This window comes from Buceros rhinoceros, unplaced genomic scaffold (assembly GCF_000710305.1).
Source record: "Buceros rhinoceros silvestris isolate BGI_N320 unplaced genomic scaffold, ASM71030v1 scaffold33790, whole genome shotgun sequence".
Taxonomy (NCBI): domain Eukaryota; kingdom Metazoa; phylum Chordata; class Aves; order Bucerotiformes; family Bucerotidae; genus Buceros; species Buceros rhinoceros.
Genome location: NW_010389573.1, coordinates 9,621 through 27,925, shown reverse-complemented (window position 1 = coordinate 27,925; position 18,305 = coordinate 9,621). Strand labels below are relative to the sequence as shown.

The 18,305-nt window shown below is 35.0% G+C and overlaps 1 long non-coding RNA gene across 1 annotated transcript; it reads right to left on the bottom strand.

Moving 5' to 3' along the window:
* Positions 1–269: 269 nt before the first annotated feature.
* On the bottom strand, positions 270–12,078 carry LOC104492196. The gene is made up of 3 exons (XR_727786.1): positions 12,021–12,078; positions 5,568–5,660; positions 270–455 (listed from the first exon to the last, which is right to left on the bottom strand). It is a non-coding gene; the product is annotated as an uncharacterized LOC104492196 (long non-coding RNA).
* Between the last annotated feature and the right edge of the window lie 6,227 nt (positions 12,079–18,305).

The window sequence follows — 18,305 nt, the reverse complement described above, 5'->3', positions numbered from 1 at the left end:
ATTATTTATAGATTTAATTATATATTTATGTATATTCAAGAAAAGTGGTCTTAATAACACTACCTTTGGAAAGTGCTCCATTTAATTTAGATAACATATTTCTCTTTTAAAGCCTACTCTAAGAGAAAAAAAAAAAACAACCAAACTCAAGAAGGTTCTTTAATTCTCACTGAACTAAAGTTTTCAGCAGTCTGGTTTCTACCTACGTGTTCTACCTAAACATGTATTCTCCCTATCTTAAAATGATCATATATATTTTTGTGAGGTACCTCATAGGTAGTTCCATAGTGACACGTGTACTGGCATTGTCTGTTGGTCTCCGCATCTTGTTCAACATTAGTGTAAAAAATTACTCCATCTCCGGAACAAGATACAATCTGTTTGTCATTGGTGCATGGTAAGAATTTTGCACTAAAAATATTTGCCCTGTGTCCTGAGCGAATGGTTGTTAAAACCTAAGGAATAAAGAAAAAGGAAGGCTGTATCAGGTTAATATTTTCAAATCAAATAAAGAATGGGAAAATAACACAGACTCTAGTACTATAAAATATCACTTACGAACAGTCTGCCAGTAACCCACAATTTAATATAACAGAACAAAGAAGCTGTCTTTACATCAGATTTCTTCTAAGAAAAAAATGGTTCCACAAGAGACACTCACTTATGCACTTGCACGAAGTAGTCTGCAAAATTAAAGAACCAGAATGCAACTGCCACATTTGCTTTTTAAATACTAGATGCATATCACATCAGATTTCCCAAAGTAAAACATTAGTCCAAGATGACAGTGCAGCCAGGAAGCGTGTCAGTGAGGAGAGATTTAGAATGCAGTATCTTGGTGCAAGAAGAATAGAGCGTTGTGATCCTACCAAATTGTATACACTTTAGAGGACTGAAGCTTATAAGAAAGGTTGTTTCTAAACCACTCAGAAATAATCAGACATTTAAGAACATGATTACAGGGCAATAAGCTAAGACTTGACTTAGTCTCTTAGTACAGCGGAGAAGCATATATTTTACTTCACCATCACAGCTGGTTTTAAACACTGCGATAAGTCTTTATATTTCCTAACATACTTATTAATCTATCAAAACTGAAAAAACCTGTATATGTTTTCCTTTGTACTAGTGATCATTCTAATCTTACCTTATTTGTCCCATCTGCAGCATTTAAACCAAACTGTTTTCACCACTACTAACAGGAAAAAGATACTTACCAAGTTGTTTACAGTTTGCAAATTACTTCCAAATTCCCACTCAATTAACTTAATCAAAGAAAACATTATGCAAACGAAGTCGCTCTCTCAGTGATAGCTCATGCCTAATATTTCAAAGTACTATTTCACATCTTTTAAATAATTCACACAAAAAAATTAACAGTGTATCTTGTGATGAAACATACAAGGCTCAGTATTAAAAAAAAAAATTATCAGAGACATAATCTATTCTTATTTCAATAAATCTCTCTCTTCATTCAGGTTTATTCAGATCTCTGCATTTTGCTGAAAACATTCAAAACACATTCAAAAGAAATGAGAAACTCTGTATCAAAGGAGCAACTCAGAACAAGAATTCTATAAGGTACCCCAGTTCAGATGATAGTTGAAGACATCATCTATCAATCCCACTTACAATTTTATATTACTGCTACTGTGAAAGAAATACTTTTGTCCTGACAAGAAATCCCTTTCGATCTCTGTAAAAAAACCAAAACAAAACCTATCTAAACTACTAGAGTCTTCTCTACCTTCTTTCCAGTTCTCCACTTCATCCCTATTGCTGAATATAAGCACACAGACTTTTTTCTCTTTGTTCTGTTGTACAGGGTCATTTCCTCAACAAATTACATGCATTTCTTACTTTTTCCCCTTTTTCCTCACAAACCCCAATCCAATGCCCTTGCTTTTTGTAGCATAGCTAATTATTCTATATTCATAGAATAGCTAACTTATTCTAATATTCTGCTTCAGATTTCCGCATCTGCAGATCTCAGTCTAGACATGGAGATCTACATTTGATCATTGCCCTCAAGCTTGGAAAAACTCAGATTTTTCTTTCCCTCCCTTCTACTTTCCCCTACTGTAAACTGAATCAGCATTCAGACACATATAAAGCTACACATTTTCAGTAAAGGAAGAAGTTTTCTCACAGGCAGACCTAATCTTGTCTTGCCTGCACTTCAATTTCCCAACTACATTGCATAGTGTTGGAATGAAAAGTATTAAAGTGTTACAGCATTTATTACATACAGAAGATCTCTCATGCCCTTCCTGACTTACACTATACATACTTTTCTAATCTGGTTATAATACTGTCTTAGAGAGGGGAAAAAGAGGCATCAACAGCTGCTGGTGCCTAGACAACAAAATAGACGAGAAAACGAAACGCACACAACTAACCTCTGAAAACCTATCACTAGCTACACAGAGTAAAACAATACCACAATCTTACGCCATCAGAGCATTTTACTATCAGTTTGTAACAGGCTACAACTACTTAATGAGCGAGGAAAACAGGGAGAGGGTGACAAAGAATTTCAGATGTTCTTCAAAGTATTTGACTAGCTGTAGTAATTCAGATATCCTCATAACTTCTGTGATTGCTTAAGTAATACGTTACACAGAAAATCACTTCAAGAGGCAACAAATTCAAGAATTCAAATTGCATCTCTTGAAGCACAGGTTAAATCTTTGGGACAGGATTACTAATTCACATGGTGATCCCAAAAGCTTGCATACAAGCTCCATCCTTAACAATAAGCACTTTCCTCCAAGAAAGTAGAATTTCTGGCAGCTACTCTGTTATGGTAAACCTGAAATGCTTAAGTTCTGTTTCCATTTGGACACATTTTACAATAAGAAGTCACCATAATGAACAAATCAGCATTTTTAAAGGCACATTAAAACTAAAAGCGGTTTTTAAAAAAAATTATTTTATTTCCACTCTAGCTTACTTTTTGAAAAGAAGCCGGTTGAAACAAATGCAAGCATTAGTGTGTTACTAAGCTTTTCAGGATGTACTTCGTTTATAGGGTTCTCATTCAAGTTACTCAGCACGGAATGATTTACAATTCAGCCTTTTCAACAGCATTTCCTTTGAAGAGGTCAACCGCCCTTTAGAAGTAAAGGAAAGTAAATCTAACAGAACCCCATCCTAAAGTGAAAAGTAGTAATCCTGATTCTAGAAAAGCTGTAAACTTTCAGCCCTGCTAAGCACCCTCCAAAGCCTCCCCAGCACTTTGGCATGCGAGTTGAACCCTTTCTCTCCCAGAAGGCAAACCAAGCTGAAGATTCAAAAACTCTGAGTGTAGCTACTCATAAGAATCCTGTCTTCACACTGGTACTAGCTGAGAGAAGTCTCAGGCTTCATTTAAAGGCTTTGAAAACTGAATGCTAAACATGATGCAAATACTTGAATTCCCATCTTTTTTTGTATGATACTTGCAGCGTGTAGAGCTTCAGCTCCAGTCGAACTCTCCCCTCTCCCCACCTCCAGTAATGCAATGTCTAAAACAAAATGAGGAAGAAAAGACCCACACAAGAAATTCTTTCAATCCATCCCAAAGTACCCATCCTTTTGATTTAGACTTGCACTTACTATTAGAAATCACCGTTACACACTCCTCCTCAGATGCACAAACACTACGAACATATAACCTATTCAAACTTCAGAAACATATTTAGAAAAATTTCTCCTTCTGAGACACATTACATAGTAACAATGAACATTTGCATCTGGCCATACATAAGACAAACTGGATTGACTTACATATGTAAGTAAGATTTAAACAAGATTTAAGTGCTTCCTTACTACATTAGATATTTTACCAACAGAGATGACTATACTGATTGCTGAAGTCTATTTCTGCTGCTCTAGCTAGTTCACAAGAGAAAATACGTTGATAAGGATATTTGCCAAGATGACAGATTTACAGTAGAGTTCTGGTACCAACTTGCTCCCTTTTCATGTATTGATTCTGTTACTCAAGCCAGAGAAAATAAGCTAACACAATTGTAAAAGTCATTTAAAAACCCACATCTCTAACACATTTCAGGAACAACACTGATTATTAAAGAAATAATTCATCTGACTTAAAAATAAGAAAACAAAACAACTCCTATATTTCTCATTTGGCTGATAGTGCAGCAGTAGTAGTACACAACTGGAAAAAAAAACCCAATATCATCCCATAAAAGCATAAATTGCTGCATCAGTTAAAATACTACAATATTTTTATTATAAAATACATTATATATATCATCTTATAAAGATATGATAAACATATATTTATAAAATAATAATATAACAACCATCCCATAGTGATATATCAAAATAAATCCTGCAAAATATATAAAATTGAACACCCTTTAATCGCATGAAAAGCTTCTACTCTGCAAGCCTCTCTAATAACACTCACTTTGGAATACCTCCTTCATCCACTTCATAGAAGTCTTAGATACCTCGTTCTTCAGCAGAACTCCCAGGCGAAGAGTCTGGTCTGGACCAGACCCTGGTCTAATGATACTGATGTGAACTTTGTCAGACTGACACCAACAGTTGAAAGGAACACATGAAGTTTGGACACTATGGCTCATTTGGAGAAATAAGGAAAAAGGCTTTACCTATAGGCTCACACAACACTACACTATTAATTTAGCCATCACAGCTCTTCAGGAAGGCAAAATACTGCTGCCTCCACAACCTTCTATTCAAAATCTCTTCCACCATATCAACCTCACATTTTGGTTCCCCCACCACATTTAATTTTTCAGCATCTCTTCAAGGTTTAGCTCTCAGCCTCTGAGAAAATGTGGAAGAGAGGACTTCATTTGAACATCGGTGCACAGGATCTCCAGGACTGAAAGACACAGCACAGAGCATCTGCTCTAATGAACTATCTCCTTAAAGAGCAAAGTGTGGGACATTGCTACTGTGTGATGGATACTAGCTGACATTACTGGAAGCCCTTTGACCACACTGTAACCTGTGTGAGTGCAAAAGTGGAAAAGCAGAGACCTTTACACCACTGTCCTCTTCATAAACCTGCTTCCCCTATTTCATTACAAATTCTTCTCTATCCACATAAATGCACATGCAAGGCAATGCAACTTCAAATGGTGATAAAGTATTTTAATCAGGATTGACACTTCAACAACTTTACACAGAAGAAAAATTCAGTATATTACATACAGCAAAAGATAATATTTTAGAACTAAAATCAAACAAACAGAAAACAATTTATCTGACTATAAGATTTCACAAGAATTACTGAATCCTATTGCTAATTCTGACACTAATCTGTTGAGATCATGCTCCTTTTGTGCCAGACCATCTACCGTAAAATGGGATAATACCTATGTTGCAAGAGATTAGAATAATCTAAAACTAAGGTTTTAAAGGCCTGTGAAGTTTTATTCCCATTTATAAACACTATGAAGTGCCTGATATTATCTTTGTCAGATAATTATTAATACCTGAAAGTCCGTATCTAGAAAAATGTCTTAATATATTGAAAAATAATAACAAATGTTATTTGAAAATTACTAAGCATCTAGAAACAAACCTACCTTTCTGCTGTAGGGATTACTAATTACCAGATTGGTGTCATCTGAACCAGATAAAATATATTCTCCTGTATCATTCCAACATATTGTATTCACCTGCATGAAATAACAAAAATTAGTTTAGACTTAGATTAATCTAATTTTCAGAATGTTAAAACATCAGTACTTATCCAGCACTACACAGACAGGAGTTAGCAAATTCAGCTGAAATCATGTAATTTCTAAGCAGCTAGCACAAAAAAAAATACTGTTTTTTAAACAAATTGATGAGGGAATCACCTGCTTCACCCGTGGCATATCAGTTAACCCCTATGCTCCTGAAGAGTCTATCTGGTAAATTAAACCTTCCCACAAAGGCCTCAGTAGCTGCAATTTTTACACATTCAGGTGCTTAACGTACCAAGTATACTCCAGAAAGTTCTCCAGATTTGAACTGGAGGATATCACAATGCTCTCATTATTGTATCTTCACCTTCCAAATTTTGAGCATTCACTGCCTTGTATACTTTTCAGTGACCACACTCTCTCAGGAATCACATGAAAAACACTGCAGAATCCATCCCAGATCCCTTTTGAGAAGTGTGAGCATGCTGGGAAAGAAGAATCCTATAGAGAGGTACAGAACTGTATCAGGAGAACTTTACAACATATTTGCTTATCAATTCTCCTTTTCACAAGATTGTGTTTAATGATGTGTCACTGAAATAAAGCTGTAAAAGCACTCAAAATCTAGGAAGCTCAGAAAGTGTCCTTGGAGTAACCTGTCTTCAAGCAGCAGCTCACGCACAAGCATGAAAAACTGCATGCATGACCATTATTATTTCAAGTAGCCTTGAAAATAGCTTTAAGTGTCAAACTGCAGCCATCATACCTTCTGTTGGCTGTACTCTGATGGCAGGATAACTGCCTTAGTGTGATGTATCAGAGTGGACTATATGATTACCAAAAAACCACTTCATTTTAAATCCTTTTCTATGCTTTTTTTCTTTATTCAAATATCTCATTTTGAAACCTAAAGACAAAAAACTTGTTTGCTTAAAAGAAGTATACCCATTTTAGTTACTATTTTAATCACAAGCTTACATGAGATAGGCAAAGTTGCAAAATCAGAATTAGCTGGTTTTGATAGAACATATGGGCAAAAACCCGACACATTCATTGAGATGCTTTGAGAGAACTTTTGCCACTCAAAAGAACAAAAAAGAGAGGTCACATTACAACTAACTCTGCCTATGGCATGGCAGAGTTAGCTCAATGCTCAGCAACAGTTAAATAATGTTAAAAATCACTAGAAAAGCAAAGGTCGTTCTGTCAGCATATACATCCACACATGGCAAATCTGCATCCTCCACACTATGCAGTTTTGGTTCATACCTCACTGCCATGTCCTCCCTTTCTATTACTGCCCATTGGAAAAGACAAATTATGAAAAAGAATTACTAGGGTGATTGTATGTATCTAGCACTTTTTATCGCAAGAAGCAATTAATGTTTACTATTCTGGGGAGGGGATAGGACAGAAGCTTATGAAATCATTAATGGCATGGAAAAAGAAATAAATAATTTTCCGTGGATCTTTACAGTACATAAAATGAAGGCCTGCAATGAAACTGTTACATGACACACATGGCATTTTATTAAAACTGGAATTCATTGTCATGGAAAATCCTAAACACCGGAAGTGGAAGAATATACATATCCATCAAAGAAAAATGAAAAATTATCAAAACCAAAAATGCTACTTTTACTTCCATCTGTGGCGTGATGTGCTCTCTAGAATAGCCTTCAAGTACTTGCCTGTCTGCTTGCAAGTCTGCTTGCCCTGTCTTAACTTTCCTCGAAAATTAGTACTGGTCACTCTCAGGGCGAGGAGCATTGATATGACCTTGCATGACTACTCTTATGATTCTATAACCCTGGCTGTCAGTCACCAAAAACAAACTAGCCCCCAGATCCACCTATCACTGAAGTAACCTGTCCTGATGACAGCTGTACTTTAAAAATGTTGTCAAACGTAGCACAGCACTATGAGCTAGGGCAAACACAAAACCCAAGAATGTTCATTTTCATCTACATTTCCTATGAGGCAGAAAAATACTATCATTGCCCTAAAGAAACAAAAATACTGATACAAGGATGTAATAATAGAAACAAAAGCAAAACACTGAAAAAAACAAGGAAGCCAACAAAAAAATAAAACATTTAATGTGAGAAAAAGAAAAGCAAGCACAAAAATTAAACAAATTGAGGAAGGTTGGTATATGTGTCCAAAACCAAAAACTGAAGTACAGGAAAGCAGAGAAAGCATTGAAGATGAAAAAGGGAGTCATTAAGCAAAATTGCAGCAACACAAGCCTACACAAGACATCAATCATTCTCCTTCCAAATTCCAATTTCATTACACTGACTGCCACAGGGTTGAGCAATTTCAATACACACTCTACCCAGGCCAAAGTTGGTTCAGAAAAAAATCCTGAAGTGAGATGACCAAGTGTGTGCTAGAGTTCCATAAATAAACCAGCTTTTTATTCTATACCAGATCACCTTCTTAACATTACTGACAAAAAATAAGTCAAAAAATAGCAAAGGGGAATAAGCTTGATTTTGTTTTTTTCTCCAGAGAATACCAACTTTCCAGACAGTACACCACACTTCTCAGTGTTCGGTACAACCTATTGACCAACAGTGAATGACCCCAATAAATATGCATGTGGATCACTAAAAACAAATGCCTGATAAGAGCAGATTAAAAAAAGTTTTCATGTCTCACTACACAGTAGCAAACCCATTAATAAAATACACTGTAAAATGAGAAGTAGCTATAAAATCGGTTTGTATTTCAAAACCATGTAGAAAAAACTAGGTATCTACTACCTTCGCAGCCACTCAACACAGAACTAAAAGCATAATCTAACAGTTACTACACTAACGGTTTGAAATTCTTAGAAAAAGGTGTTAGAGCCAAAAGAAAGGATATATTGAATACAACTGACAATTACTAATAAGATGAGAAAAGCCAAAGGGTGTATAATTTGGGTTTTCTTCTATTAAGTATTCCACATTATCAACTATATCTAGGTTTATTTGCCACTCAACTATTCTTGAAAGGAAGCAGCAGGCATTTTTGATTTATTAGTCAAACGGTCAAAAATAAATTTACTATCTCTGTGTTTTCCTCAAAGACAATGTTGGAGACAGTACAGCAAATCCTTAAAAAACCTGAAAAAGCAAACTCCTCACTTCTATTTAATGTAACAGTTCAATTAACTCTTCTGTGAACAGGTAGATTAAGAGAATACAAGAAATAGAAGAAAGGAAATAAAAATGACTGTAGATATACAGAACATCAGAAAGGTCTCCCAAGCGAGGAAGGGGGTGAAAAAAGCACTACTTTTCATCCGTGGAGGAAAAGGTAAAAACTACACATTCTAAGCATATGCAAACAAATCTCTTACACTAATTTAAGCATAGCTCTGAGGACTACATCTAGCTGTTACTTAACTGAATGTCTTTACATAGAAATGAGAAATTATTCCTCCAGGTAATCCTCTTTCATTTTAAAATGTAGTATGTGCTCATGTCTAAGGCTCCATCTACCTATGCATTCTGCAGTTCTACCTTTCTCAGCTTTCACATGACTGGAACTGGAAGAAAATAAACAATATTTTTACTCCAATTTAATATGAGTTGGAGTTACTTTCTCCTCTACTTTTCTCACACTTCACTACTGCTAGTGCAAATTGCCTCCTTCAACATTTCTCCTTTGGATTTAGCCACATCATACGAAGGCATCTCACCTAACTCTGTACTCATCATCCTAAGTTCCCTTTAGAGTCAACAAAAAAAAAGGCAGTTTCTGGTATATGTATGACCTCACTGAATTGGACAATGTGAATCTTGTTGAAAGATGCAAATCATGCCCTGGAAGGATGATAAGGTTACAAGCAGATATCAATGATTCAGAAGATTAATTTGATTACTTCATATAGCAATGCTAGAAACTGTTTCAAAAGGAGTGGAAAACTGCGCTATTTCAAAGACAATGGTACCTAAACTCTGAGATTAAAATACTCTTATGTTAAACAAAAAGGTGCTACGCTTATATTACTGTTACAAGAACACGTATACTTGAAGTAATTCATAGAACTATTCCATTCTTCACAGATATAATACCTGAGTATGATTACATATACAGTAATATTTCCTGCAGAATCTCCCTTTTGTGTAACAAGTGGTAGGTTGGAAGCTTTCTCAACTAGAAAAAAAAATTCTTGCCTTGAGTAAGCTGACCACCGTGTCAAATTACACACCATGCTTTATACAGAAAGTACAAGTCACAATTCAGTCCACAGAAAAATGCAAATGTTCTTAACAAAAAACAAACGAAACCAACCAACCAAACAAAACCCAAAACATCAAAACCAACCCCTGCCCTCCAACCCTCCAAAACACCTCCCCAAAAAAACACAAATACAGGAACGCCCTTAATAACGCAACCATTGTATTCATTCCTCACATTTGAAATACATGCTGATTCAAAAATTGTGGGGGGGAAAAAAAGACTAATATGATCTTTATCATTGAGGGTATAAACATTTTAATCAATAGGGGCATTGTAATTTAATTTATTTTTATTTTACAGATTTTTTTTTTTAAAGCCAGTAGTAAGAAATCATATTGAACAGCCATAAAAGATCATTTCCTGCAAAAAACACACTGTAAATGAAGTAAGAACTCCTAATACCCCATTCTTTAAAAGTGGATAGTTCTGAGCAAGTTTAATTTCTAAAGACATTTTTCAAATTGCAGCAGTATTTTGAACAGCTGCATATCACACTGTAAGTAAACAATTAAAACATTTTCCACCCAGTAAAACAATTTAGTTAAGCTACACGTGAAAACATACTTTAAAAGCTAACACGATAAATTCAAATTAATTTTTAATACATATCCAGCAGGTAGATCTTAGCAACATCAATTAGCCAACACCAAATTTGCAATTTCTGTTACATGACACAGAGATAGTTAACTAAAACAGTCATTTCATTTTAAATGAGTAGTGAAGAAATACTATTTTCCTGTTCCCCGCTTTACAGGCAAAATTTACTATTTTTACAAGAAAATAAAGAAAATAACTAAAACCTCAAACCAAATTCAAGAAAAGAAACTTGAAATATTTCATCTTAGCAATATTTGAGGACATGAAAAAATACTAGAAAAGAAATTTTAAAGTAAAAATCACTGTTACAATCTTGAATGCAAAAACAGATAATTAACTTTCTATATACAGAATCATAGAATGGTGTGGTTGGAAGAGAATTGTCATTCTTATAATATTTCTAAAAAAAAAAAAAACCCCAAAACTGGGAAATTAATGCACTTGTTCTTTCAAGTCAACACCATCTGTACCAGAACATTAAACTTATAATGGTAGTCAGTACAGCAAAAGTAACTGACTTTTTATAAACAGCAATTGTAATCCTTGCTTCTCCCAGTCTTTCTAGTCTCTCAAAAATATCTGCAAGTCAAAATCACACTTTTGATCTCAAGACAAAAGGCTAGATTTTTATTAACACTTTCTCTTTAAAACTACTACTGTGGTAGTCAACAATTATAAAGCTCCTTAACTTAAAACTACAAGTGTAAGCAACTCCAGATAAAAAAAACTTTTCATTTGAACAGCTTTGAAATGAACATGTTGAAGTGTAAAATTTACACTTACATTTTCACTTTTTATAGCTCATCTAGTATCCTTTCACTTTTCAGGTATCTTGTACAATAAAGACAATGCTTTAACAATCATGAATTTCTACTCTATTCATCAATGGTAATGTGGCAATTTCTTTGCCCTGTATCTAGTTTAAGTAAGATCTTTTATTTAGAAGAATATGACTTAAAATATTTGGGCCACTTTAAAAATTAACTACTTAAATAAACAATATTTCAAGTTATGTGTGTGTATATATATATAATGTATATATCCAGCCTTTCAGGGAAGGCTGGTTTTTGTGTTTATTGTCTCTTTAAATAAGCATGTAGCACTCAATCATATGCTTTATAGACTTGGAGAATAAATCATTCCAAACACTAATACAGCTTTAATACAAGAAAATATATTGACACAGCACAAAATTATTAAAGATTACATTTAAAGGTTTAAGATGAGTTCTAACTGAAAAGACAAGCACATGTTTTCCTGGCATAGGAGATTCTCTCATCCAGCAGTGGGATGCATTATTAAGGTAAAGGAATGGGATTTTGTTTTGCTTCAAAGGTCAGTTGTCAGATCTTTAAGAAGAAACAAATATCTAGCAAATTCAGATGCAGGTCTGAACCAGTGGAGTTTTCTAGCTCAGCTCTAATATGTGGCATTTGCATTTATAAGTAAAGGAACTATTACCATGGCAACAAAATCACAATTTAACATCTTTGAACAGACAAAAAACAAGTGACTTACACATCCATCGTGCACATTCAAAGTTGCTTCAAGTTTTAATCTTTGGATAAATTCTCTTCTCCCTGTGAAGAGAAGCACTAATTACATACTCTTCTAAAACAATAACACTGAAAAAGTAATTAAGACCCTGCTACTGGGCACTAACATGTAAAAGCCTAAACAATAAAGAACCAGAATATAAATGTGAATCTTGAAACAATTCATATGGTTCTCATTTTACAAACGCTAAGATAAGCATCGCATTTGGTAGCTCTTCCACCACTTTTAATAAGAGTGCAGAAACGGAAAAGTGAACATTTACAGGTTCACAGGCTGATGCTTCCTCTATAACTAATAGCTATAAACCAGAAAACGACCCTGTGGTTATTTGGTTTAACTTAGCTGAAGACAGCAAGTACAACATAGTTCAAGCAGCAGGAAGGACTATAGAGAAGAATGTGTTTAGGTCTCAAGTAAAAAGTAAAACATGGTCAAGTGGAAGTTGATCTTCCAAGCATTATCTACAACTCTAAATCCCTCCTCTTAAACTAGAGGAAATCCAACTTCAATTTTGTTATTAATGTTTCATTTTAAAAAGTTACACTGAAGTCTAGTACCATTTCATTTTATACACACTTAAGGGATAAAACATAAAGGAAACTTTTGGAAAGGTGACATGAAAGGAAGAGATGAAGGAGAAAGCAGAAATCTATAAATACATACTGAGTAAGGCAAAAGCCCAGGAACTTTACGTCCTTATTCCCTAAATACAAGCTGACTTACTACTGCACTTAAAAGCACTAGTGTACCATCCACATGAAAAGGGAAAAATAATCTATATTGAAAACACTGTGATCTGTTTCTGAACTACATGTTTAAACAAATAGCTCCAACTTTCATTTAATTTAGTGTCCCCATTTTATGAAAGCAGGTTAAAATGAACCTAATAATCCCCAGATAGCACTATCAGAAAAGACAAATACTGAGAAACCTAATCTTTGCACTTGAATCCTAAAAAGACTTAAACTCAAGGATGATTATCTTTTTTTGTCCTGTGTTTGTACAGCTCAGAAAAAAACTCCAGGTAAAAGCATTAGACCATAGGCCTATGACAGGCTGTACTGTTTTCAAATATGAAACCTATTGAATTCAGTCAAAATTAACCTTCCTGCTTCATTCAAGAAAATGACAAAGTCAGGGAGAGAAAAACTGCAACAGAACCCTCTCCACATCTGAAAATCCCACATTTCTGAACCCATCTTAGTTCAACTTAAGGCAGAACTGTTTCAGAGTCCAGTGTTGCCTCTGGTACTGCGCACAAATCTCTCCATTTCTTTCCTCTTAATGCCTTTTACTTGTCCCATATACTCTCCAGCACTGAAAAAGAACACCTGATATCCAGACCTGGTCTCTCACAGTCATAGACAGCTACACTACAACCATCTGATTGAGAAGCAGGCACTGAATATTCTTATGACGCTCCCTCAAAGACCAGGAAACCCTTCAAGCAGTACCAGCTCCCACAGTTACACCTGCTCCTCATTCAATGGTCATAGAGCTTTGCATCCGTGAAAAGGTATGTTTTGGTTCCTAGTTTTTCCTGGAACTAGAATTCACCTCCAAAACACAAATCACTCATAACACAGCTCAAGTCCCATATCCAAAGAAGATCAGACTTTGGCAAAATATTTTTTCTTTTTTAAGAGAAGGTACTGCCTGAGTGAAATGGTTATAGAGTGCTTGCTTTTAAAGCACACCTAAACTAGCTTTAGAAAGTTAAAAACCACACTTGCTTATGGCCCATTTTATAGACATTGAAACTGTGACATCTCAGAAGTGCTACAATTTCTGTTAACCAGGAATAGCCATCCTTAGAGAGAGAATAAAGTAACAATCTTACACATTACGCACTACTAGCAAGTATGTATGTATTCTTGAATTGGTAATATATCTACCTAGTTTGCTATTCTTTCTTTACCACTGTTCCTTATCCATTTTTTCCCCCTAGAGGAACAGACTTTGAACTTAGGTTTTTAATGGTTGGCTTATTGTACTTCTCATTTGAATCCTATTATTTTTTCAAATGACTGAATGGTGACATGTATTTTCAATGAAGATTCCTAATTTCAGGTTAATTTGATTTCTACAAGACTTGCTTGTAAGTAAATGTGAATATTGAGGTGGGAAACATTATCTGCTGTATGCTTATATATCACTTTGCAAAATAGAAGCCTAACAACTTGCTTCTAGGGTGCTCCTATAATGCAAAATACAGCACAAAAATACATGACCCCCAACAGGATAACTTCAGTAAAGAAGGTATACTCTGCAGGTCAACACAAAAATCTAGTGTTAGCCAGTCCCATTTTCACTTGCAGAACAGAGAAGTTTAATAGCCGCGGATGATTCTTGGACATTGCACTATTTGAATATAACACATCTGGAGGTGAGATGACAACTGCAGACCAACCCGCAGGTACTTGATGAAAATCCTACATATAGGAACACTAAAGGAGATTACTTCAAATAATTTTCAGAAACAAGCAGAGCAACATATTTTCCTCTTTCCCGCATGGTCCGGTTTTAGTCCATACCACTTCAATCAACAAGCAAGAAACAATAAGTGTGTTCTAATCACATCTTCAGTTGCAATTTTTATTTCTTTAAAGAAGTCTGTTGGCAAAATTAGATATGAACTGACTTCTTTTGAGATTAGGATTTTTTGGTGTTAAGAAGAACATAGTAGCTATACAACTTTCAGTAAACATTTAACTTGAGATACAGTCATATGGTGCCTCATATACTTACACTCCCTCACTTAAAAGACTTTAAAAGGTTGTTAGGATTGCATATGCTATCATCTCTGATTTGTTATATATGTGATTAGTTGTTTATCATGTGATCACTGTTTAAACTAAATATTTGAGGGAGGAATTAAATACAAGCAAAACTAAGAAATTTAAAGTTTCCTTATTCCCTGAAGTAAAAAGGGGGAAAAAGGAGAAAACAGTTAAAATGTTTTGCCTCCAAAACCCTTCCTGTTTGTTAAAATACTAAACACAATATGAGAATTGGATTGTTTCTAGTTTAACTTATCATTCCAAAACAGAACTACCAGATCTGATTGTGGTTTTATTCTAAAATATAAAACAGAACTACTGGAATAAACTGAGCTGAAGAAAATAGTCTCTGCATTGGCTTTTGTTAAAAGCCGAGTAAAATCCATGAATGTGTTCCCTATACTTCAGCAATGACTACCATAAATTTGTTTTGATAAAAAAGGTCAGCAGCAAGTACTAGAGCTGTCTGATATTTAAGTCTCCTGAACATTTTTGTCAACTTTCCCATTTTTATCACATTAAAAAATTGAAAACACAATACTGTTTATTTTATTAGTAGGCTACATTTTTTCCCCCACACTTGTCAAGTGCATCACAACTCTTATTGCAGGACTTTCTAACAGTCAAATCCTCCACATGAAGGACTCTGCTCTCCCAGGTGACAAGAATCTTCAAAATTAAAGATTGTGATTCACCTAATCCAATGACTACCTATTCCATTCACCTTCCAATGAAGGCAGCACTCCTAGCTTACCCTTTGATGACAGAGGAGACTTTTTTGTTATAAAATCAGCATTAAGATCTCCATCAGGTTGTGCTCCCCACCTGCCCCCAATTCTGTGTAGAGGCTCTGTAAGAGCTAGAAACCGTTTCTTCTTTCCCCTTATGTGCCACCAGAAACTGAGTCATTTAATTCTGTGAGGATGCTTCAATGTATCATTTCTTATATTCACGTAAGTCTTGTTTAAGACAGGGATCAAGTGATCAAGCTGTCATCACCAAGATCATCTCACTGGACAGTGAAACATACATAAGGTTTGCTTTGAAACTGCTAGGGTGAAACTAGGAAGAAGAATAAAATAAAACAAAACCAAAAAGCACTGTTAAATTTCAAATGGCAGTGACCTCCCTGTGAAGTGTTTACACAGCTGAAATTTGGAAAGCTACCAAGTGAATGCTCCACCCATCTGTTTTATGCACTAACCAAAGCCTCAAGGTACAGTGCCACCCTCAGTACACTGATTGATAATTTTTTTAGTTTATATAATTTATTTAGTTTATATTTTCAAGGCCACATGGAAGAAGCACCACCTTGAACCACCCATAAGATGAACTTAACCATGGAAAATTCGGGCAAAAGAGAAATTGTAGCTGCTTGCTTGTAACTCATTTCTTCAAAATGTTCCACTGAGCACAACACCAAATCAAACAATGTCTTGCCACTCCCCCCTACAGAATTACTTAACTTTGGTGTTTCAGCACATACATGCAGCTTTAATCTCACTTCAGGGACCAATACTAAAATATCACAATGTCCCTTGTATTCCCTGCTCACAGCAGTTATGACACCATTTAGGTCACAATCTTCAGTTTAAAAATTGCTGGTCAGGTGCTTTCTACATGGCCATTTTGGCAGAGATACACATACCTTTCTTTTGTAAGCAACTTAGTCAATGTTACTTCAGAACTGATGACAGCAGTCAAGTTTAATGCTTCAAGCATATTTTTAAATCTGTACTCCAGAGTTTCCCATTGAAAAGGCATAGATCATTTTATGATGAAGGTCTAGCTTTAAAGCACATCTGTGTTCTACAGAAATATAACTGAACTTTGTTCCAAAGCAGCATCACCATGGTACGAGACATTAAAAGATAACCCTTATTCAGAAAATCAGTAAAATTTGTCAAATGAACACTCACTTATGTCAAGCTGGCTCTCTCCAAGACCAACTCCCTCAGCACTAGCTTGCTGTGACATTTGGAATGTCCTAGTTTAAAACTGAAACAGAGCCAGCATCTGTTCCCAATGCAGAGCACATGTTATCTTGCACTCTAAGTGCATTTATAAACTACTCTTGATTTTCCAGGGTAGAGTTTATTTCTGAAGCCACTCCATTAAAAGACGGTAAGACCAGTTCGTTTGGATATAGGTTATTTTGCTGGATTTGCTACGTCAAACTCAGCATGGTGATCCAGTATAACTTTCAATCCACGTCTCCACATGCTATTTTTCCAGCAACCAGAATTCTCCATATACATACCATACAGTAAACAGGACTATACACAATATGCACTGAATTGACTTTTATCAACGTACATTAAAACTCTTGAAGATTAATTAAAATCTTGAAAAACATTTGTTAGCTACGCAGAGTGACAGTAGCCCCATTTTATAGACACTGAAACCATGACACAGGAAACCGAAACAATTTATCAAAGAAGAAAGTGAATCAGCAGTATTGCCAGAAACCAAATCCATTGTTGTGACCTCCAGTCCTTTGACCAAGACCCTGTGTTATATTTCCCTATTGTTTTGTACTACTGTAAGTATGACAAAAAACGGTAACTCTTGATGCCGTCAATGTATAAAAGATTACCTTTCAAGTTATTACGAACTATTCGTTATGGTTAAAGTTCAAAACAGATAACCCAAATTAGTCTCTGCTCTTAACAATAAGTCATCAAACCTGAAGGTCTCTTTACAGAAAACACAAAATATTTTAATTCTTATGAAAATACTTACTTGCCATTTTAATACGTAAGAGCTTTGCTACTGAACACCGAGCATCAAATGACTTTATGTTAATTAAGCTTGCAATCAAATTGTAAGATACACTTCAGAACAAGCTTCATGTATTAAGAAACACAAAACGTTCACGTATTAACACTAAGACAGAAACTACAGAAGATAGGGCACTATGCCCCGAATTACAATCTAGCAAGCCTATAATACCTCCTAGTGAGTATATTGACAGAAAATGTAATCTCGAAAGAAACATAGAAAGAGATCTGTTGAAGTAAAAAACAAAAAATAGTTCAGCAATGTTGTAAATTTTAGTGTAATTAATAAGAATTTTCAAAACTAACTCTGTTTAGGTTTGCTTCTACCAAATCTGCAAGAGTAAGTTACTAAAGGTAACAGAGTAGGTAAGATTCGTTTGCATTAGTAGCAAATAACTTCCAAACATGTTTCAGATACTAAGAAGTATCCACTCCGGAATATAGACTTCCATTGGGCTCCATCACTGGTAAGGCTACAAGCATCTGAGCTTTAAACCAATGTGTTTAACTTCAGTTTGATACTTACCATGTTTTATCCTTTAAAGATAAAATATAATTTTATGTATTAATATAATTTTTAAGGTGATTACAGTGGCAAAAAAAAAAAAGGTGGCATAAAGTACAACTACCTGTCTTACAGAAGGCATTTTATCTGTGTATTCTAAGTACTGGCTTTTCAGTGAATG